Source organism: Trachypithecus francoisi, unplaced genomic scaffold (assembly GCF_009764315.1).
Source record: "Trachypithecus francoisi isolate TF-2019V2 unplaced genomic scaffold, Tfra_2.0 Lachesis_group5, whole genome shotgun sequence".
Lineage (NCBI taxonomy): Eukaryota > Metazoa > Chordata > Mammalia > Primates > Cercopithecidae > Trachypithecus > Trachypithecus francoisi.
This window is the reverse complement of record NW_022681470.1, coordinates 21624796-21649682: the sequence shown is the minus strand read 5'-3', so window position 1 is coordinate 21649682 and position 24887 is coordinate 21624796. Positions and strand designations below refer to the sequence as shown.

Sequence of the window (24887 nt, the reverse complement as noted above, 5' to 3'; positions counted from 1 at the left end):
TAGTTTTTGTTCTATTTCCTTTTAATAGCTCATTTTCTATTTTTCTGTGAGGCAAAAGGAGCACATGTTCACTAAGTCCTGGCTGATAGTAAAGGAACTGTATTCACCATGAGAAAAAAACACCTCACCAAATAAACAAATTTATACTGAACACTTACCATCTACCAAAGATTTCACGGGGCCAGGTTACAGTACTAGATCCTAGGCCTCAGGACCTTAGGAACTACCCTGACAAGTTTCAATACGATTCCTGAAGGATATGGTCTCCTAATCAACCACTGAGACATACTTGGATGCTTCTCCATAGGAAAATGGAGAGATGCCCTGAATGTCCTGGTCTGAGACCAAAAGGAGAAATCATGTTGGTGAGAGTGGTCAAATATCTGGGGTCACACCTAGGTTCTATTTTTAGTTCCACTTCCTATTAATAGTCACATCCCCTTGACAAGACACTTCTACTTGCTGGGACTCAGTCTCTACCAAATAGAGTAAGCCTGCACTTGGTTCTGCCAGTTCTGAAACAGGGTCACAACAAACTCTGCAGGTGTACCTTCTTAGAGCTGGTGTTGGAAATGTGGAAATGCACAGAGTCCCCTGCAAAATAGGCTCGATGGAAATAAACAGTACTACAGATGGGGCTTATCCTATGAAAACAGAACACTGCTAACCTGGACAATCACATAATTCATTTTAACAAAATGATGGAGAAAGAAAAAACAAAACACAACAAAAGAGCCACCGAAAAGCAGTGCATATCATATAATTAATCAAGACACTTTACCTCACTGAACCTCAACTTTCCAGGGGTACTACTGAGGATGAAAAGCTTAAAATTTATCAAGTGTTCTAACTTTCTTAAAGGAAGGGTGTTAGCTGAATACCAAAAGTCACCCTGAGCATGCAAAACCCAACCCAATTTGTGATATCTGGCATGGGAAGGATGCAAATCCAGACATTAACGCCATTTGGAGGGAGTCGATAAAATAAAATCCTTTCTCGCAGTGTTCTCTGACTTAGAATAAAATCTGGAATTCTTAAAATTCAAAAGAAGAGTAAGTACTGGAAAAAAGACACGTTAGCCTTGAAGTTATCCCTTAGGCCTGCTACCCTTGTGTCTTCTTCATTAAGTGCCTCTGCAGTAAATAGCTGAGGGAAGGCAACTGAGTCAGGCTAGACCTGAAGCTACATCATAAGCTGCCTTTGGTGGCAACCAAGGCCTCTGCCCAGAGACACAGAGAGGAAACCCCATGGAACTAGGGCACAGGAAGACGAGTCATTTCAGCCCTAGCCAATGGGGAGGGCAGCTAAGAAAGCATGTCAAGGCAGGAAAAGGGCCCGGTTGCTTTACTGGTCCAGATTAAGTCATTGGATGGCCTCCAGGTCTGAGCTAGTTTCCTAGGTACCATAGTGGGAACTGGTGGGCCCCTAATGACAGAGAGATGAATGAATGGACCCCACTCCCATTCCTCTTCTTCTCTCCCCTTCTCTTCTCTCTCCTTCCTCTCTGCCCCCAATGGCCAAGGACAACACTAAAATCCGTATCACAAGTCTGCTGTGGCACATGGCCATGGAATGTGACCGTCAGAGGCAGCTCAGAGAGGACACAACTGGAAGAACAGGTGGTGTGGAATTTTAGAACCACTGCCTTAAGCATTCTGCTCAAAGTCCCAGAATGGGTGCTCTGATGGGAGCTTTTCGAGAGATGGTCCCTCCCTGCACAGAGAATAAGAAATGGGTGAGGATGATAGTATCCTGGAGAAGCTGTAACTTTGACAGCTCGAAGGGTCTTAAGCAACCAAGTCCTCCTTTGACAGAGAGGTCAAGCTATTAACATCTGTTTGCCCAGAATACTGTGCCTGTGTTTGCTTTAAGACACAAGGAACCGACTGGGTGCAGTGGCTCATGCCTCTAATCCTAGCACTTTGGGAGGCCGAGGCAGGTGGATTGCCCGAGCTCAAGGGTTGGAGACCAGCCTGGGCAACATGGTGAAACCCCGTCTCTACTAAAATACAAAAAAATCAGCCGGGCATGGTGGCAGGCGTCTGTAATCCCAGTTACTCAGGAGGCTGAGGCATGAGAATGGCTTGACCCCGAGAGGCAGAGGTTGCAGTGAGCCGAGATCGTGCCACTGCACTCCAGCCTGGGTGACAGAGCAAAACTCCATCTCAAAAAAACACAGCAAAAAATAAGGAACCACTGAAAATAACTATAAACTGTCCTTTGTGCTAGTGTTATCACATTGTTTCCCAGTATGTATGCTGCACAAGGAGCAATCTGCCGAGTGGAGCACTTAAACAGTAGTCCAGATGAGTAATTCCAAACCCCTGACCTACCTTGTTCTGAGACATAGGTCAATGTTATCATCATTCTAGCTGGGGAAACTAAGGAATAAGAGCTCTTAGCAGGACCTGGATGAGAAGCCAGTTTAGAACCCAAGGCCTTCCCCATTTGGATTCCTTAGCTACTCTGTATACTAGAGGACATACAAATGTAAATAGAGCAGAAAAGATGCAAGGGTCCTCTTCCAACCCTACAGACCCACCTAGCACATCCAGGCCTCCAGGAGCCAGGCTGTGATCTGTTTGGGGAATATTCACCGATGTCACAATTTTGAAGTCTAAAATTCAGGTCTTGTCAATACCTGGACCCCTCGGACTCCTTGGTGGCTTTCTACCTACTCCAGCCCCTCTGGCTTTGGCAGCGGCTTCATCTATACCATCAGGCCACAGGATTTTTTTTTTTTTAAATATAGAACACAGCTGGGTATGGTGCCTTACACCTGTAATCCCAACATTTTGAGAGGCTAAGGTAGGAGGATCACTTGAGCTCAAGAATTTGAGACCGGCCTAGGCAACATAGTAAGACCCCATCTCTACAAAAAAAAAAAAAAATAGAAAAAATTAGCTGGGCATGGTGGTGCATGTCTATAGTCCCAGCTAATAGGGAGGCTGAGGTGGGAGGACCGCTTAAGCCCAGGAAGTCAAGGCTGCAGAGAGCCATGGTCATGCCACTGCACTCCAGCGTGAGTGACAGAGCAAGACCCTGTCTCAATAAACAAACAAACAAACAAACAAATAAAGGAACACTTCACCACTTTGCATGTCATCCTTGCCTAGATGCCATGCCAATCTTCTCTGTATCGTTGCAACTTTAGTATATGTGCTGCCAAAATGAGCACAGGCCATAGGATTTGGATCTCATCTTGGAACTAATGTTCTCTGGGGTTCCAAACAAATCATCCCACTGCCCTGTACTACGGTCTCATCACCCTAAAGATGGGAGCAAACCATCCTAACTGATTCCGTATGGATTAAGAAACCACTAAAGTCAATTAATACCATCCAGACACCCAGCATCAAAAGGAGAGAGATCTCTCATCTTTTCCAACCTAAACAGAGGGAAATAAAGGCTCTTCATTTAGGAGGCTAAGACAGAGGACAAAAACCAAGACATTGAAGTTTGGAATAAACTGGGTAGCTACAATACTCACCTTCTTTTCCCAACTTCCTACTCTTTAATCATGGAGAGGAGGTGAACAGCAATAATTACTTTACACTTGCTGCATGCCAAATGGAACTAGCGCCTCTTTTAACCTTCTAGCCCACTCTGTAAGGCAGATATTGCTCTCCCTTACAGACAAGAGCAGTAAGGTTCAGATGAACAAGCAGCTTGCATAAAGCCACACTGCTGGTAGGTAGAAGAGATAAGGATTGAACTAAGGCCTTCTGATGCCAAGCCTGTACTCTGGCTACTATTCAACTCCTGTAGAGAAAAAACGGGCAAGCAATACCTACTCATCCCAGGAGGGGTAGGGGGAATCTGTACACTCCCTTTTTCTTGCTGCCAAATAATATCTTCCTTAAGCATTCCGTTCCAAATGCTTCCAATGTTCCATGCGCACAACTGCCAAGCGCAGTAGAGGCCGGCACTCTGACTCTGGGGGCCTCTGCCAAGCAAGCCCCTTTTAGAATCTGTAGTGAGCAGGTGACCTCATTGAAGAGTGTCATGTGTGAGGGTGATGGTCAGAGCTGGGAGAAAGGGCAAACCAGCAGGGATTGCCTGCCTTTATCGCTCCTGAATGCTTTGTTCCCCCGGCCTCAAAGAACAATCAGTAGTCACGCTCTGCTCCACTTGTCGTTTTCACCCATAGTGCGAGTGTGTGTGAGTGTATGTGTGTGTCTTTATCAGAAAACCGGCGGCTTTATATTCACACACGCAGAGTAAAGGCTTGGGCTCAGCAGAGGCAGCACCCAGAGGGGTCTAGCACTTTTCAAAGATTCCTCTTCCGGCTTACGAGTCAACATGCCAGTGCACAATATCTTCAAAGGGGAAACTGAGGAATGCTATGTAAGAATCCCTGCTCAGCCCTAGGCAGCTTGGAAACAAATCACTTTAAAACATACACTTGTGTATTTTTCCACCCTGGTTCCTAATGTTTTCCTACCTCTCACTATGGCTAGGGCGGAGAGCAACCCATAGAAGCCATCTGTATTTTCCAGCAGACCAAACAGGAAGAGGCGCAGAAATCTGCGCAAGTGACCACGCTGCCGCTGTTGCTAGGCAGCACGATTATGTCCATTCTCCGCTGCTTGGCAACCAGCCTTTCCCATCACATATACACACAGTCACAGCAGCAATATGAGTGCCCTTAACTGTTGCCTTACAGCTTTCAAAGAAAAGGGCTGAATTTCAAAGGAACTTACAAACATTAATAGACCCCCTCAATATTCCACTCATACTGAGATGGCCCCCAGAGCACGATGGCTCTATTTAATCAGAAATTATCCTTTTGGTGATACTTGAGTTTGCACCTGAAGGTTGCACAAATCTTCTCATGAATGCAGTGACAGGCCAAAGAGATGAAAGAGCTTGAGTCAGCAAGCTTGAACTTTTGGAGAAGAAAGCCTGTTCTGTCTGCCCCCATACCTCTGAAGAATCCACTGGTGAAATAATCTGCTCACCAGGATCTGCCATCTAGGGAACTATGACAAAATAAGGGCCAAATACCTTAAACGGTGACGTTCCTTTCTGTGGTTCTCAACCAAATGTCAGTGGAACTTGGCAGGCCTCCCCTCACTGAGGGCAAACTTGTCCTATAGTCATCCTGACCTCATTGGTCACAATCTGTCACTCCTCAGCAGCAGGGCCAAAGTTATCAACTTATCGTGCAAATCAAATAGCTGCCTACTGAATAACAGGACTCCCTCACCCTACCTCCTGCCTTTGGTCGATAAAACACAGATGCCCAAAATCCCACAGGAAGTTAGCATCCCAGTAGGCAGTTGAACTCAGGAGCTCCTGGTTTATAATCAAAGGCCTCAGTCACCGTCCAACCAGCCTCACTGCTTTCACGCGAGACCCACATAAGAATTATGTTAATCCATTTTTTCTTTCAGTTTTACTTTGGTCCAACTTTTTAATATGTTAACTTTTCAAATGACCCCTTTAGGTGGCACTATATAGAGTTCGGCTCTGCCTATCAGGGAAAGCAGTCTGTTAATACTAGCAAGGGCATATGCATTTTCTTCTAAATCTCTCTATAGGATTTTAGAAAAGTCTCCAAGCATCGTTCCGATTATAGTCTGAATTCAGTAAGATCATCCCAAGTGATAACCTCATTGGTATTTCATTTTATTCTCAGCCCCAGCTGGAGAATTTTTCCCCTCATTAAAATTAACGAGGTCAGTTTCCCAAGCTCAAGATACTGAGCACTCCTGTTGGTAGAGTTTTGTTTCTTAAATTGAGCCACATTTCTATAAGTGTAAAGTTATACTAAGCGTCATTTACTTTATTGCTGTGTAATAAGAAACCAAAATGGAAGTCCTAAGCTATCCTCCTACCATATCCTACACTTCAGTGGCCACATGCAAACACACACAAACGACACGTCCCCAACTCAGCCAATGGTTTCTCCCCATTCTGGCCATGAAAGAAACCCCACCACAGTTTAAAATCAGCAGCTTGGTGGAAAATATAAAAACACTCAGGCCTTCTAAGTGGCTAAGGGCTCCAGTGTTACAGCCAATTTGAGAAGAAAGTTGCAGTCTCCCCAGGCATTTGTCAAAGCCATGAGGAGAAGACAAGAAAATTTCTATCTCCTTCTCAAGCTCTTCTCTGCAGCCAGCAACAAGGTGACTAGGTATCCAAAGTTCAGTGTGACCTTAGTACTCATAAAACTCCCCAACCAAAAATCAAGAGGAAGTACCATGTCAGCAAGTAGAAACTGTGCTTCACATTCCAACTCTGGTGAAAAGGGAAAAAGAGAAAAGGAGAAAAATAAAAAGCCAATTTCATAAATGAGGTGGAAAGGCACTCTACAAGGCAACTAAAAACATACACTTCCCACATGGAACAAACAAGCTGGGCTCATGCACCTTGTTCCAAGCTGAAATAAGATGCTTTCAAGATGGTCATATAGAAATGAAAACAGCCTTTTCAGACTCACTCTTTCGGTCATCCTTTCAACATCCTTCTCCTTGGTTAACTCAAGAAACTGTGTTCCTCCCCCCTTCCATCTCTGTAGACCTCAGTTTCAATATAAATAAAATCTAACTGTAACTGAGATCAAAAGGAGAAAAAAAAGAGAGAGAGAGAGAGAGAGAAAGATGCTGGGGGCTAGAACTAAAGCCTGGGAGGGGGTGCCCACTGACTCGAGGCCACCAGATTTGTCAAGGCCCATTTACCCAGACCAGGCAGGGACTGGGGAGCTTGCAACGCCCATTGTTGGCTGATCAAAGTTCAATCAGAAAGTAAAGGAGGAACCCAGCCAGCCTCATGTGATCCAGCACAGGAAGCCAAGTCTAAAGAAAATGAGCTGTGCTTGTGAATAAGGTACACCAAGACATCTTTACTGAGCTTGCCACACAGAGAGAGAGAGAACAAGCCAGAGAGAAGGGAGTCTATTCGAAGCTGCATCCTAACGAACCTTAATAAGTTAATGCAGAAATCCTCCCAAAGAGTCTGGCTATAGGAGACACCGGTCTCTATGGAATCAAAATCTGTTATGTTGCAATATAATAGATGTAAATTAAAACAGAAAATCTATCATGCCTCTAATGTACCCTGATAGCTGAGTGTGTGGATCCGTCCGAGGAGAGGCACAGGAGGAAGGGTGATATATGGCGAGGCTGGATGGAGGGTGAAAAGCGTGGCGAGACGAGCGGGAGAATGGCGCAGCCCGCGCGCGCCTCAGACCCAAGGGCAAGAGACGAATAAATGTTGATTAGTGTTGATTTTGTCCGACAAACGCCTGTCGAGTGACAGTTGGGCTAAGCTGCACTGAAAGAGAACCATTAATCTTGGTCTGGTTTAAGTAGAGTATATTAATTTGTGTCATTTTTACTAAGTCGCACTGAGAAAGGCCTCTTACTGCTTTGCATTTGACTGCTTTGGTGGTTTAGCCTGGTTCCCCTCCCTCCTCCCTCATCCCCCACTTTTTAAAACAGATACCACGGTGGCAGCGGTGGCAGCAGCAAATTCAAATGACACAGCAGGGGAGCAGGGGACTGAGAGCTCCTCTCTTGGATTAAGAAAATAAACTCCCAGGGTGTTGGCATAGCAACAGCATTTCAGATGAACTGCTATATATTCAGTGATTAATAAATTAACATTTTTTACAGTTGTTCCTCCTTTTCTCCCCACCCCCACCCTCACAATAAACCCCTTCCCCCACAGACACACTTCAACCTTCTCTAAGCTGTATCGCTTGCCTCTTAACAGAATAAGGAAAGAAGGCGCAGAATATTCACAGCCTTAGAGTTAATTCCTGCCCACAGTTGCCATCTCTACAGGCTGGCGACATGGCCCCTTGTCACCAATGAGGCTAAGAATAGGCTCCAAGATCAATGGGCAGGTCTACATAGAACCATGTGCACGTGGTTGGTGGAACCTGGCACTCTCCAAGATTCTGATAGCAGCAGGCCCCACCCTCAAAATTTGGGGTCTTTCCAGGTCCTCACAGGCTAGGAAACAACTGAGAGTTATCATTCCTCCCAAAGAATTTATTTCCCTACAACAAAAACCCCAAACCATGACCGAGAGAGTCCTGACCTTGCCCAATTATGCTGGCTAAAAAGAAAGTTTGTGTCTATCAGAGGGTGTTGGTGTATTAATAGGAAGCCGACACTTCCTTTCTGAGCTTACAGTCCTCCACCAGACAGTTCAACTAATTTGGGCAATTCATATTCCAGAAATGAAACGCAACGAGCATTGTGGGAGGAACGAATGAAGAAATTGATTTTAAACACTGCCATAGTAGTCAGGTCCAGTCAGTTTCAACAGTACCCCAAGCTCAAAAAGCACTCTCTTTTCAAAGCTTTCATGAAATAATATATGCTTTAGGAGATAAGGACCAGGGAAGTAATAAGTTTTGTTTTCCATAGCTCTTACCTGTATCAGTGTTTTATTGTAACCATCCTCTTAGTCCTAGGTAAGTGTCAGCTGGTGTGGGGCCAGGCAGGACACTGCAGAAGGTCAATGGCACTAATCTCGACCTTCGAAACTCACCTGGCCATATCCCTCAAGAAGACTCTGGCCAACTCTCCCAGAAACCCCATGCTTACAGGCTTCCGGACAGGAAATATTCAGTGAGCAATGCCGGAGCTACCTCCAAACAAGAAGAAGGAAAAGCCTTACTCTGTGCAGGTCCAGAAGACAAAGCTGGCACTAAAAACTGACCATTACAGGTGGTGGGGAGCTGGCTCACAGGGAAGAAACTGCTCATCCATGGCTGTGCCACAGTAGAGCTGGGAGCTCCTTCCTCAATTGAATGGAAAATTAAATTACAAAACCTTTTAGGTAGCTCGAGGCCACTGCTGGAGAGCGAAGAAAATAAATAATAACAATAATAACAAATATACTATGAGGCTTAACATGCACCAGGCACTATTTTAATTGCTTTTTGTGTATTAACTCCAAGGCAGATACCTATGAAGTAGATACTGCTATTATCCTTCCTATTACATAGATTAGGAAACTGAAGCAAAGAAAGGTTAAATAATGTGTCCAAAACAACCAGGAACTGGGATTCAGACCCTAGCAGTCAGAGTGTAGAGTCCATGCTCTTAACCACTACATTATACTTTTCCATTTATAATACATGAAATCTGCAGGGAAAGGCTAGGTAATTCCGTATTCATGATGATATACACCATTCAAATTCTACCAGATCCAAGAAACAGTCCATAAAGAGACCCCAAATAATAACAAAATAGACTTGGCAGTGAAAATACTAGTAATAGAAAATGATGCAACTATTAATAGTCTAAAGAGAGAGAGAGGCCGGGTGCTGTGGCTCATGCCTGTAATCTCAGTACTTTGGGAGGCCGAGGTGGGCGGATCACCTGAGGTCAGGAGTTTGAGACCAGCCTGGCCAACATGGCGAAACCCTATCTCTACTAAAAATACAAATATTAGCCAGGCATGGTGATGCACACCTGTAATTCCAGCTACTCAGGAGGCTGAGGCAGGAGAATTGCTTGAACCCAGGAGGCAGAGACTGCAGTGAGCCAAGATCATGCCACTATACTCCAGGTTGGGTGACAGAACAAGAGCCCATATCAAAAAGAGAGAGAGAGAGAGAGAGAGGTGAGAGAGATGGTTGTGAAGAAAATAAGTCAGTAACACCATCCATTCGAGGATATTCTACATTGAGGATGTCATAGTGGACTTACCAGGCAAACTGGTTTTGAGTCCCACCTATGCCATTGAGTAACTGTATGACCTGAAGCAAACTGATATCCATTCTAGGTTTTCTTGTCTATAAAACAAGATTGGGGATTTCTGAAGTCTCTTCTAGGTCTTAACTCTATATGAACCCTAGGGTCTAGGCACCATAAAATCCATTTCCCCCCTTTTAGATGACTTCCAAAGTCACCTAAATTATATCCTTTTGAGCCTCCATGTTTACTGCTCAACCACCATCAAAGTTGTGGAGAGCACCAATGAGTTCATGGTTATAATATCCTCTAGACCATAAATACCACATGCCCAATGTGTCCGTACCACTGCTTCTTCCTAGTCTATTAATCATTATAAAAGCCTAGTTATAAGTGTGCTGGGGAGGTTGATATAAAGCCACCAACTGAGAAAAAAACCCAAACACATAGTTTGCACAGTGTTGAATCCATAGTGGGCATTCTGCATGTTCTACACTAACAGTACATCTATAATTCCTCAAATCATTCATGGACTATGAAACTATATACTCAAGGTCACTGATATTGGCTTTTCATCCTACTCCTGTGTCCAGCAGGAGAAAGGCTGTGCTGTGACCCTAAGGACAGGTGCGCCAGCTCTTGCTTCTCTAAACTCAGAGCCGGACTTCCCCCTCACCCTCCCCTGAAATCAAAATATCTGTCACTTTAATTGCTTGGGAAAATGGGCAGCACGATAAGAAGAAACTGAATAATAAAGATGAAGGGGGCGAGGGTAGCAGGGGCACTAAATGATACTTCCCTGCTTTGTAACTTCAACTCCAGTGCAGCCATGTCAGTGAGGTGCTGTGAGGGCTATTAATGCCTAGGCTGCGGCAAGGTCCTGTGCTTTCAGGGCAGAAGGGTATTGGGTCAGCCACAAGTAATCATGGTGATAACAATAACAATATTAGTATTTGTCCAGAGACAGGGTGGTGTGAAGGGAATCACATTAAATTCAAGAGGACTCAGATAAAATGATGCTAAGGGTCAGACTAAATCTAACAACAGCCTGTGATTTGTGGCTTATGCCACTGCTCTAATTTGCCTCTCTACGGCTGATGGCCCATGAAGGTGAGGGGTGTTATTGAGTGCTGCCCAGGCTCTGCTTGTGGAACAAGCAAGTCACAACACTGCTTGCCCAGTTCCTGACTCTGCTACAGCCAACCTGCTCTTCTAAAATCATGTTTCTTATATGAAAATAGTCAAATATGGCCCAAATCTGTTCCAATTCCTTAATTTGTATTAGTTTCCTTCATGTGCTACAAGAGCTGATTTACCTTACTGATTTCATATGCACATTAATTGCTGTACTCTTGTTTGTTTAAAGTGTATTTGGATGCATCTGTCTACAAAAATAATATGTCTTGTTTATTTATTATCTATTGTAGATTGTAAACAGTAACGGCAGGGACTGTCTTTTTTCCATCACACTTGTAAATATGCCTGGAGGCTAAGCAGAAATGAGCTTCTCCAATAACTAAAATAAATAATGAATTAAGTAAGTGGACTTGTCACTCTCCATGTGGATTATTTATGCTTTGTACCTTATACCTCAATAAAAGGGTCAATGCAGAGTGAGAGTTTTTACTTTCCTCTTTTACTTAACTTTTTGCCCCTCCTCAGCTCCCATGCTTTTATTACTTAAATCTGAGAGCCATGACTTCTCTGTGTGCTTACATCCAAAGAAATTTGTTTGTTCAGAAAGCACTGTGAACACTGTAGAAAAAAAAAGCAAAGAAAAAAAAAATCCCCCCTCACTAGGTTTATGAAACTATTTGTTTTGTTTTAACCAGAACTTTCATCTAGCACCTAAACCAGATGGTGGCTTTTAAAAGGTATCTTAAACTGCAAAGCCAAATGAAAACAAAAACAACACAGTAATTAGTGAGATAATAATTATGTGCATTAACCTGCAAGAAAAATAAGGAGCAATTCTGTGTATCAGTAAGGTTAATATATTACTCCTTCTCCCATTCTCCCACTCCACACTCTCAACTTCTGCCAGGTCTCTAGGACTTCCTGATCCACTCTGCCAGTGACATCATGCTACCTGGAAAGCTGCTGGAGCTGATGAGGCTAGCTTTACAGTAAGGTGAGTCTTGCTGACTCTCAGGCTTGTGTGTGATGATGCTAAATGCTCGTCATCCTTACTTTACTATGAACTGTGAAGGGAATGATTAAGCACATCATCAAGGCAAAGATCCAAAGATTGCACAAGACAGTCATTGCCAAGTACCTGGTAGTGGCAATGCAACTCAGAGGAAAGAGTATGGGCTTTGAAATCAGAGACCTGAATTTAGTCACTCAGTCACAGAAGGTTCTATTTTATTTAATCTCTCTAGGGCTCATTTTCCACATCTGTCAAGTGGGACTAATAATCCCTTTCAGGGTTATACTATATAGTTTATACAGATTTTCTCATCTTATCTGTTTGGTAGGAAACTAGTGCATGTTAGCTTTCTCTTTTACCAAGTATTTGGGTAACAGAAGAATGATACCGCATGTAATATTACAGATTGATAGATGTACTGATAGCAAATCATGAACTGCTATACAGGCAGCCTAAATATGAAAACAGCATACCCACTAGTCAAGTATATGATCACCACACCACCCCTACAAGTTGTAAAGACCAAGTGCAGATCTAAAACAGAGCATCATCAGTCTCCTAAAATCCCATGTTACCCATCCACGTAAAACTTCCCACTCAGACTCTGGAAGCATAGAAAAGAAAAATACATTCAGGGTTCTTTTTCACGTCATCCAAGAACAAATTATGCAATCTCTCTGTCTATGCCCATGCCAAAAGACTCGCAGATCTGAATGATTTTGCCCAGTAAAAACCACAACGTCAGCCATGTACTGTCCCATCAGCATCACCCCATTGGTCACAAGCACTAGCTTTTCTAATGACTTTGCAAATAACATTAGGAAAAAGTTTACATTATTTTGGGGTTATTTTATTCACCTTTCTGAAAAAATGCTTTTATTGATAGCATTTCTCATATCATCTGTGATTTTTGGCATACTCATTCACGCTGTCTTTCAAAAGAGAAACAGTCAAAATATTGCCCATAAAAAATATATAAATATATGTAGTCATATATACAAGCATCCCAAATGTGGTTAAGAGAACAGATTACAGACACTCCTACCTTTTATCAAAGAATTGGCAAGCCAACCTTCTTGTTGGAAAAAGAATTAAGAAATTTGGAGGTACAGCCTCACCACCTATCCACATTTGCCAAATGAGGTCTCCACTATGGCTACAGCCACGTTTTACAGAAATGTTGCAGTGGCTTGAGAGGAAATTCGCTTGACAGTAAAACCTTTCAAATAATTTCTGTTTTAAAAAACTAACAAACTGTAGCAAAGGTGAAGCCCAACTGAAGGCTGGGAGATGTGGGTTTTCATCCCATCTGCACCAATAAAGGATGAGTGATCTTAGCAAGACACATGCCCCTTTGGGTCTCAGTTTCCCTAGGAATGTAATCAGTGCACCGGACTCAGTTCTGTGACTCCCTTTTAGGACTAATATTCCATGAGTCACGGAGAAGGAAGGTCTGCTGCGTCTTAAAGACACACAGAGAGGACTGAAAAACGCACATGGTAACCTGTCAAAATCGAGCCTGTGAGGGAATTCCAAAGAGAACATTGACATGCAGAGGAGGAGCTGCCCTCACCTTTCCATCTTGCCACAGTATTTACTATGTATCCAACCACTTACAAAGCTCCATATTTAACTCAAAATGCTTAACACTAACTTTTTTTTTTTTTCAATTTTAGATCTTCTTCCCATTCTTTGGAACAGGTCTAGGGAGACACGACCAATGATTAATGTAAAGACAGACACAGCAGTCTAATAAACACAGCCTCAGGCAAAGAAAAGAGAAAACAGTGCCACAGATGGCCAGGGTAAGGGCCACAGCACTGGCCCCAGCTGAGTGTCTGAGGTCAGTCCAAACAAGCATTGACTTAAAGAATCTTGTGTGAGATGTCATTCTGCTCTACCCTAAAAAACGATGGAACTGTTGCCATGGCAACAAAGGTACTTGAGAGGGACATGAGCAAAGGGAGACTTAAAAAGAAAAAGACAATATGTGGCCTAAACAAAAATATGTGACGGTGTAAGGGGTGCTGTAAAGCCTTTATTGCCACTTGTTAAGGAAGACCTGTATAGCTCACTCGTGAGTAATAAGGCGGTCAACCCAAACTAAGGCACTAAAAATTTTATAGCACCCCACATATCATATATATCTAGATAGATAGAGAAAGAGAGAGATACATATATAAAGGACCTCCACAGATACACTCACAAACAATGCAAGCAAATGTTGCTACTGATCTTGGAAATGCTGTCTTCTAATAGAGTCGCTCCATTTACCAATATTCTTAATTTATCGGCTATCAAATGCCACATCCCATCAATTCAGTTCTTAAAAGGTTCAGAAAGCTCAGCTGCAATGAGAAGGAACTGTGATGGTTTCATGGGGAGTACAGACTAGCCAGGTGCATAAAGCCAGGATTCCCTGTTCTGGTGGTGACTCTACAGCTAATTTATTATTTCATAGTTGGATTAAATGCTCCCTACTGCCATCAAGGATTGTCAAGGTGACTGTTTGGACTTGGAGAAAGAGACCATTGCAACCCAGAGCAGGAGATAGGGGACTGTCATGTTGCATGCTCCATATCCCCTACCTTACTCAAAAAATATACTTCTAAAGTATCAGTTGTAAACTGATTTGTAGTCTCATTAGATGACTACAGGACTAGAAAACTTAGCGATTTAAAGCAAACCTGCAGTAAAGCCTTCCAGAGTAAAATTGTTTGAACATTTTTGTAAAGTAAATAATGACATTTTAAATTCTCCCCCAAAGTTTGTTTCTTATAGTTCTTCTCCAAGTGAAGTCAAAAAAACCCAAAGGATTTCACTAAGCACTGTGCTAGGAACAGATGTCCCCAAAAAGTAATTAATGTACTTTTCTCAGTTACCTGAATCTAAAACAGGTACAGAAAGATCCATTCTTGGGGTTCATGCTCTATTCACTATAATTTCCAGTTGCTAGTTTCAAATATATGGTCACAGCAGAGAACCAGCTTGGGTAAACTCGGGGGCCTGATCTTGCTCTTTTCGAACACAGTGATGTGTGAGAAAAATTAGATTATCTGGATAAAGTTCTCCAAGCCTGCTGGAGAAAAAAAATCCAAAAGAGATGCAATGTATTGGCATTATTATTTCTATTGAGCCATTTCTGAAGCACAGTCATGAATGCCTGCCTGGCTTTTAAAGAGAGAAACGCTTCTCCTCCAACAAAAGGCCATCGTTCATTCCTTCCAGAGCTAAGAAAATGTGAACAGCCTAGTCTAGCTTCCCCAAAACATCTCCTCCATCACACTGGCTTCCTATCTCTTGAGGCTTCCTTGAAGAGAATTATTATTTCCTTTCACTGATATTCTAACTTTCCTGTTCCTGACGCTGCGGGTCCATTCTCAAATGCCACCACCTCTGACTCTAACATGCCAAAGTGAGCTCACCAAAACAGGAGGCACCTCTTGCTGGACTCAACATGCATAGGCTTCAGGTGACACAATGATTAGGCCAAGCAATTGCCAGCCACACATCTGTACCAACACACTCAAAAATCAATAGGGCATTTATAATAATGGAAGTTCAATGGCTTCCATTTTGTGAAGTGTTAAATGTGCCAAGGGACTGAGTTAAATCTTTGGCTATGAAAGGGGACTGTAAGTTATGCTTCCTTTAAAAAAAAATTTGCAAATGGTTCATTTTTCCTTAAGGAAAAAAGGGAGTTTCAATTAGGTGAGTGGAAGGACAAATGCTCCAAGTGCATTTTGCTGAAGTTCTAAGTGCTTCTGAAACCCCTCCTGTCAAGGCATTAGTAATACAAGATTTAAGATGCCCAATTAATTTTTTCCAGCCACCAGCCAAAAGTAGATGCAGGAGGAGGTTAAAAGCTAAGTGTTTAATTAATATTAAATTTATAAGATTCTCTATCACTGAAAGCATTGTAAAATTGAAAAAGCAGTTAATTTTACGGTTGCTGTGTATTCCTCTGCTTTGATCTTTGATCTATGATATAAAATCACCAACTGTAAAGATTCCCCAGCTTTATTATACCTGTTAAATGGTGAGAAGGAAGAAAGAGAGGGGGAACCTGCAGACATGATGGGGAGTGGGGAATGAGGCCCTGAAAGTGGTCATTAACGCTGATGAGAAAATCTAAACATGAGAGATTCAGGAAATAGCTTTTGACTAAGCCACATACATAGACGAGGCATTGTCATCTTGCCCATTCTCTACACTCTAGTTTTCTAGAGTTTTAAGATGGGAAAACAGCAGCTGTCTATCTCTGGCTTAAGACAAAATAGTAAAGCAGAAAAGATTTAGGTTGGATTATAGAAGAATTTTCTGAAACTGAGTTTCCAAAATGTAAACTCTTCATTGGAATAGATCACAGCATTGCCTTTCCTACAGCCAGAAATGTTTAAATTAGATAGGTATGTGTGTGTCTTGAACAGTCCATACACTGATTCCTTCTTCCAAAGGCTCCACTTACCCACCCACTAGTAGAGACCAGGCCGGGCAAAGAAACGCTCAGCCCTGGGCAATGGGACCTCTTTAGTCCATGGCATTTTCAAAAGCCTGTACTGATAAAGGGCAATGGAATAGGAACCAGAGGTAACAGGGAGGAAAACCTACTTCTGAAAATGTTATCCTGAGAGGTTTTCCCAAGATTTCCAAATACCATATTTCTGCCATCAAGACAGATGTGTGGTTCCCTCAATGACAGCCCATGTCATGAATCCTTAAAGATAAAAGGGGGAAGGCATGGTATATGCATCTCAAATAAACTGGCCATTCAGCCTGCAAAGATATCAAACACTCACCTTTGCCTTCTCCCCACCCAAATTTGGGGCGGTGGTGTGTGGGCTGGGGGGTAGCGGGGTTCCTGGAGGTAGAAGCAGAGGAGAGTACTTTGTGCCGAACACAACTTTGTATCCTAGTCACCAAAAAGAACAATGAGGGGCATTTCCGACTCCTGGCCTCCTTCAATTCTGTCACAAATCCAGAAACAAAGACCTATTATGCAGAGTAGATTTTACAGAAAGGCAGAAGGAGGGTGGGGGAATGGGATAATTCATGTAAGGTGTTTTTTTCTTCTTTTTTTTTTTTAAATCCCATCAGGGATCTCATTATAATTTCATTATTAGCAGAAAAACCAAATAAGTGGCAAGAGAAAGAATCACCACTTAATATTAACACACACACTCACATACACAAAGATGAAAGATATCATGAGCTTCAAAGAAGCTGCTAATTTTCCAACTTCAAACGACTCAGTGAGAGAGACACTGATAACGAATGTGCTTTTTCCACTGGCTTGCCTATAAACTTCTCCCCTTTCTGTCTCCTCCCCAAAAATTACTTCTCATTTTTAACTGGAAACAAACATCAGACATAATAACAGAATCCTGGGTTCATACATAATCTTTCTTCAGGGCTTCCTTTTTCTCTCTTTCCGTGTACAATAAAAATGTAAGGGGAAAGACAGAAGAAGCTCCTCAATGGTAACAGGGCATACTGGCTTAGGAAGAGCAGCCAAGAAAAAAATACAAATGTACCTCATTGCCAATAACCTACACGATTTCAAGAGTAGATGACTAATTCATAAAACACTAACTTTCTTTGTCTCTGTAACTGTCTTTACCCATCAAGAAGCTGCAAACTTGGGGCATTTTCACACTGAATATATGTTTCTAAAAGCTTTACCTGGTGGTGAAGTGTGATACTGCAAGCCTGTCTCTTTTTGGCATTTTAATCCTAAACAAAAAGTAAAACCAAGTTTCTGGAATTCAGGCTCCCGTAAGCCAGTGCCACCTATGCACTGCAGTACCCATGTCTCTTCATGGTATAACGTGTTCTTCATGAAAACTGTTCAATTCTTACTAAAGGAGATTTTTCTTCCCTATAGAAATATGTTCTAAAATGTATAATGTCATTGGAAGGACAGATAACACTTTAAGAAAATATTCATAAACCTGTTTTCTAGAATTAAAATAGTTGTCAAAAGTGAAAATGAGTTGCTATATTTTATAAGCAGTTTTGATAACAACAGGCTAGACAGAAGCTCCCAACCTCTGTGAATGTATAGTCTCTTTTCTAATGTTGAAACATTGCAAGTACCACTATAAGAGAGTTATTATATTTTTAGCATCTACAGATGGAGGAATGATACACATGAATAAAGAAACCTATAGGAACAAAAAAAAAATGCTTGTTTAAGTGAATGTGCATTTCATTAACCACAATAGCGATTCATACATTCAAAGAATTTTAGTAGGTATATTTATCTGCCTGTGTGTCCAGGACATTATTCTGTTCACAGACAATGCTTGCTATGTGCATGAATTTACCAAACCTTTTTAACAACTTCAAGGCTCCCTCAGGGTCCGAGGTGCACAAATTGAGAATCACCATGTTAGAGGAAGAAAGATACCAGCTAAAGGAATGTATGCCTCTAACCAATTCTTTCATTGAGAGAAACTGACATTCAAACAGCTGAATGATTTTACACATACCACTCCTTGTTTTACTCCTACCAATACTATCGAAATGTTGATAGACACAATACAGATCATTTCTGAGCTTACATGGTCTTGATTGTTGGTTTATAACACAATAAAACTTCTTTTTGGCACAAGAACCTATCTTCTCTGTGTACATTTCCCATTACAAATTGCAAGTAAGGATACTGTGAAGAATAATATAATCAAAATAACATTTCTAACAAAGATATACGAGTATGATCAATGGCAACAGTAGCAATTGCTTAAGAAACATCAGTAAATAATTCTTCAGATACAGTTAGCCTTGTGGTTTTAGGACAGTGGAATGATGACAAGACAGCAATGCTACCCGTAAGAAAGACTGACCCTCACATAAGTGTACACACAGACATTCACAGCCCCAGTACACACCTCCTCCTTCTATCTCCCTGTCTGATTTCCACTCATCCATTCTCAGCTCCTGTTTGTCTGAGGCCACATGCAACTGTATTTGTCAAGCCCCCTTTTAACAACTTGTTGTCACAGTCCATTACCAAATTGCATATAGTTATATATTCCACTAATTAGGCTTCTAAAATATCATTAACATGTCTCTTGATCATTAGCATAACGTATGAGGCGACGTCGTTAGGCACAACTCGAGTTTGTTAACGTGGTAATGAAAGGCACAAAGAGGCAGGCTCTGCAGGCACCAAGAAGCACAGAGAGGTGGGGAATATCCAAGCACCAAGATGCTAAGCCACAAAGGCAAAGACAGAGACACACAGAGACAAGGGCAAGCACAGAGAGGAGATGCAAGGCACAAGGAAAAGGCAGAGGAACGCAGTCAAAGGAGTGCATCAGTAAGCACGACTTTGGAAATGAGATGGCTGCTTAGGCGTAAAAAGGTAAAACCTAATGCACCACTCCCACCTGTGTGGGAATTAGACCCTGAAAAGGCTCTAAGCAGAAGAAGTTTTAAAAATTTCCTAGACAAGAAAAAAATAAAATTCAGAAATATCCTTATTTCCTGCCACCTAACAGATGGTACCCACGGGTGTGCCCATCTCCCCCATTTCCACGCCACCCCCTCTCCAGCAGTGGCTACAGAAGACTGCGGACAATCACCTGAGGGTGACATTTTTCGATTCCATCTCAGGCCCTTTATTAACATGCTGGTAGATATCTCTATCTATCTATATACACTGCATTAGTTATGATCCTCTTGTGTGTAACGAGGCAGGGCTTACCTCCAGAGATTATAGACATGCTATGTCTGGAGAAGAGAGAAGGAAGGAAAGCACACAAAAAAGATGGCAACTGGCCAGGCACGGTGGCTCATGCCTGTAATCCCAGCACTTTGGGAGGCCGAGGAGGGTGGATAATGAGATCAGGAGTTCAAGACCAGCCTGGCCAACATGACAAAACTTCGTCTCTACTAAAAATACAAAAATGAGCCGTGTGTAGTGGCACGCACCTGTAGTTCCAGCTACTTGGGAGGCTGAGGCAGGAGAATTGCTTGAACCTGGGAGGCAGAGGTTGCAGTGAGCCAAGTGCACTCCGGCCTGGGCGAAAGAGCGAGACTGTCTCAAAAAAAAAAAAAAAAAAAAAAAGGAAAAAAAAAGATGGCAACTGTGCATATGTATAGTAAGCATGTCAGTGTGTGTGTGAGCAAACACCAGCAAAGTGGTTGTGGGTTGTGATTTCAAACAGCCAGTTAAGCCTGGATTTCATATTTCATAGAAATGTTTCTAAATATATCTATTAGGACTCACAGGACAAGATAATAAAGCGCTTGGCTCAGGAAAGTGGCCAAGTATATGATGGGTAGAGAATTCAAAGGAGTTGGGGGAGATGAGTTCACAGCACGTGCACATCAAGTGCTTAATTCATCCTGAACAAGGAAGCACTCAGCCCAAGTGAGCTATACCTTGGTCACAGGCTGAGAGCATAGGGAGCAAGCTGCCTCAGAAACAATCAGGAGAACCTCACTTATCTAGTCATTACGATAGAAAAAGATCAATCAAGAACTTTGGGGTCCCAAACTCCTGCCAGTCTTTCGGCACAGAGATTCTATTCTAGGCTAACCTCGATGGATTTGACATTTCACACAGATCCACTGGAAGCATCCTAGGCACTCACAACAGTGCGGCCCAGAGAGAAACGTGGCTTCCTTCGAATAGCTTCACCAGAGACAACACTGGAAACAGAGGCCTGGCAACCTGCTGTTTTACACCAGCTCCTTCCAACAAGACGCCTTCTCCTACCTAGTGATCACTTCCAGCCTAGCCTTGCCTCCTGGGCCCACACGTAAAGAAGAGTATACTCAGCATTTACGAGGATTAAAGCCAATGTCAGTGCGGAAGAGAGGCTGGGTTAATTTAGATGGTGCCTAAATGGAAGTATTCCCTATTCCCTCTAAGTCATCTGACACCTGACTTGACAGGTCAAAGGCTACGCAACCAGGGTTCACTTACAGGGAGGAAGAATCAAAGTTGCTTGGTTTTAGAGAACATATTGAGTGTGAAAGATGGGAACTTTTCCTCTAGTCCTAACTTCTCATTCTTTAGGAAGATGGAAGTCAAATGGTAGAAAAAAAAATCTACCCAAATGCCTATTCGATGGGCAGACTCAGGAATCATCCTCTGTGCACTCTGAACTCTCACATTATGGAATCACAGAAACCTTTCTGTTCAGGTATGTCCATTGATACTTTTCTCAAAGGAGTTGTTAAGAAACTCCATTGGCTAAATGTGCACCCTGGACATGAATGATTCTTAATTATGGCCAAAAAGATAGACTGTGCAGCAAGAGGGATGGCCACATTTCATGATTATTTCAGTCCAGCAGCTTTGTATAGCTTATGAAATGGGCAACTAGGCCAGCCTTGGACTGCATAAACACCAACCTAAATCAGCCCCTGAAGGAGAACCTGCAGTAAACCAGTCCATATCCCATGCCCCTGTACTAAATAGCACCCCCAGGCAGTCCTTTGCAATGCTTTCTCATAGTGCTATCAGTCAAGGAAAACGTTCATAACAGGTTCTGGGAACCTAATTCTCACCCCCATTGGGGATAAAAGAAAAGGAAGGCAAAATACAAAAACAGACAGAGAGAAAGAGAAGGAAGACTGTTTAAGAAAATAGGGAAGACAGGGCGCAGTGGCTCAAGCCTGTAATCCCAGCACTTTGGGAGACCAAGATGGGCGGATCACGAGGTCAGGAGATCGAGACCATCCTGGCTAACATGGTGAAACCCCGTCTCTACTAAAAAATACAAAATACTAGCTGGGTGAGGTGGCGGGTGCCTGTAGTCCCAGCTACTCAGGAGGCTGAGGCAGAAGAATGGCGTGAACCCGGGAGGCGGAGCTTGCAGTGAGCTGAGATCGGCCACTACACTCCAGCCTGGGCTCCAGAGCGAGACTCAGTCTCAAAAAAAAGAAAGAAAATAGGGAAGGCAGGGCGCGGTGGCTCACATCTGTAATCTCAGCAGTTTGGGAGGCTGAGGTGGGCGGATGACGAGGTCAAGAGATCAAGACCATCCTGACCAACATGGTGAAACCCTGTCTTTACTAAAAATACAAAAATTAGCTGGGCATGGTGGCACACACCTGTAGTCCCAGCTACTCCGGGGGCTGAGGCAGGAGAATTGCTTGAACCCAGGAGGTGGAAGTTGCAGTGAGCCAAGACTGCACCACTGCACTCCAGTCTGGCAACAGAGCAAGACCCCATCTGTAAAAAAAGGCCGGCCACAGTGGTTCATGCCTGTAACTTCAGGATTTTGGGATACTGAGGCAGGCAGAGCACCTGAGGTTGGGAAATTGAGACCAGCCTGGCCAACATGGTGAAACCCTGTCTCTAATCAAAATTAGCCAGGCGTGGTGGCGGGTGCCTGTAATCCCAGCTACTCGGGAGGCTGAGGCAGGAAAATCGCTTGAGCCTGGGAGGCAGGGGTTGCAGTGAGGCGAGATCGCACCACTGCACTCCAGCCTGGGTGACAGAGTGAGACTCCGTCCCAAAAAAAAAAAAAAAAAAAAAGGGAAAACATTTCTTTGACTTTCCTCTCAAAACCTGAAGTCAACAGTTACAAAATTAATCATGTATTCAACAACCTACTCTGCACCAGACCTGCTTTTAGGCCATGAGAATATGGTTATAGACAAGTCCCTATTTCATGTCAGAGGGTGGGGAGGTGGTACAAAAAAGAAAAAAAAATTGCACACACACACCCACATACTCACAAATGCACGTGCACGCATATGTACTTGCTTAAGCCTAAATTGCAAAACGGCTATTTTTAAAGATACATAATTTTATCACATTTCAATGCATATAAAAATTAGAATTGCTAGAATTACACTAACAAAATATAGCCTCAAAATAATGACTTACGAAATCTGCTTGAATAAGTAAAACAGATGTGCTATTTTGGATCTTTAAATATAAATGGTGTTTTTAAAGTACCTTAATACAAATTTTTTTTAAAGAAGTTCATGTTTTTCTATGAAAATTTGCTGGTTTTGCTGATTTTTTGGTAGGATCTTACTCTGTTGCCCAGGTCCAATCATGGCTCACTGCAGCCTTGACCTCCCTGGTCTCGAGTGATCCTCCCACCTCAGCCTCCTGAGTAGCTAGGACTACAGATGTGTACCACCACGCCTGGCTAATTCTTTAACTTGTTGTAGAGACAGGGTCTCACTATGCTGCCCAGGCTGATCTCAAATGCTCAGGCTGGTCTCAAACTCCTAGGCTCAAGTGATCCTCCCACCTCAGCCTCCCAAAGTGCTGGGATTACAGGCATGGGCCATGGCTCCTGGCCTCCAAAGAAATATTTAAAAGGCAAACTCATTATTTTTCCTAGGCTTTCTCCACTTCACTCTCCACAATTACCTATAAAAATTGCTTCCAGCCCTACTTCTGGATCTAAAAACAGGATTTTTTTTTAACTTGAAAAAAACTAGAAGATCCATGGATGATCTTTCAGGGGTTCCTTAGCTTCCTGAAATTCCACGGGGGGGAAAAATGTGTGTAACTAGGCTAATTTTCTGGAACTAAACCATAAATTTCATCAGAAAATAAAGGGACACATGACCCAAAGGAGGTGAACTGCTCCCTGTGGTCAAAAGGAGTACTTAGGCTTCATACCAAGGACTAAGATGGTGTAGGAGTTAATTTTTCAAAAGTGTAAAAAAGCACCCATTGCCTTGTACAGGTCATCTTCCTCTCCTTGAGCACTCCCCACCGATCCCCCCACTCACTGCCCCTTAACTGAATAACCCAGTAAGTCAGCTGCTTGAAAGATATTGTAAATAGCTCCAACGGAGTGCAGTTTGGGGCAGATTCCAATTAGCCTTCACTTAACGGTCTTTTTTCCTCTGCCAAGTTTGTGCAGTGAGGATCCAATGCCCCACCCTCTGCTTGGCTCTGAGTTTAGGCGCAGGGAGGAATCAAGTTTGTGCTCAAGCTGATAGATGTCAGCCACAAAGTCTATATGTGTCCTACCTGAAAGCTAAAGAGGGAATCAAAGGTGGCTGCAAAAGGGGTGTGCCTGGCAGTATGGCAGAGAAGGGAGCTGGTTTCCTGTGAGTTTCCTTCTTTTGTTTCTCTCCCTGTTGTCTAACCCTAAATGTCCCTGCTGCCACTTAATTATCTCTGATCATTTTACCCTTTTCTCTGCTTACTAGTTGATTATCTCCCACTTCATTTGAATCCCAGTGGAGGTACATAAGCACTAAAAACAAAGCTGATGGCCAATTAAAAGGTACGTGCCTTATGTTAAAAGCCAGCACATTATACTTCAATATTCATAATTAGGTAGCTTTTGAATGGCTGAAGAACAATGCAAGTCCATATAGAGGGCTAATCAGGGCACCTATATTTTGCAATCCAAATCAACCAATGCCTATTAAACTGATTGCTGAGAATTGCCAGCTTCCTTATTGGCTGGCTCAGAGCCTCAGTACTTCATAAATATTAGAGATGTAAAAGACCAAGGAGTTCCTAATGTGTTTATTTCGTTATAATGAATTCTTCAGGCAAGTGATAGGATTACTGAAGCAGAGCTTGGTAAAAAACCCTACTGATTTTGGCAGCTCTGCTATTCTTCAGGAGTAGCATCTAAATATTACTGAGAAATAGAGCATAAAGATTATTCACTTGGGTGTAATGTTTTTGAGAAAAGGAAAATAAAAATTTATCTTCCACTCTTTCATTTATATTCTAAATTATCAGATCACTGAAATTGCCATTGGAGCTGTACAAAATTAAACCAAGAAAAGAGCAAGTGAGCAACAGAGTAGGAGAGAGTCATTGACAAGGTTCAAGTGCACTTCACCACTCCCTAGGAGAAGGCTGGGCTGGCGCTGGTCATCTTGAGTCCTCCCCTGTGATTATTCTCCCTAGGGTAAGTCAACTTAGAATCTCCGCTAATAATGCACTTAATTTGGGGGGTGGGGAGGTGAGGAGGAGGAGAGTTGTTTGGTCTCACTTGCAGAGTTAAGACAATGCCACCTTATAATTCAAGAGCAATGGGAGGCCAGAGAAATGCTCAGACACTAGGCAAAAGCTTTCTAGAAAACAATTCAGCATCATGATCTCTGCTCTTCGCAAATGCTCTGTCCACTGG

The 24887-nt window shown here is 42.8% G+C and overlaps 1 protein-coding gene and 1 non-coding gene across 3 annotated transcripts in view; both read right to left on the bottom strand.

Moving 5' to 3' along the window:
* The window catches only part of PBX1 (PBX homeobox 1), a 295543-nt gene that overhangs the window by 210739 nt on the left and 59917 nt on the right, over positions 1-24887 (bottom strand). The gene's annotated exons all lie outside the window — the stretch shown is intronic.
* LOC117076970 lies at positions 3072-3178 on the bottom strand. Its single transcript, XR_004434578.1, has one exon. It is a non-coding gene; the product is annotated as a U6 spliceosomal RNA (small nuclear RNA).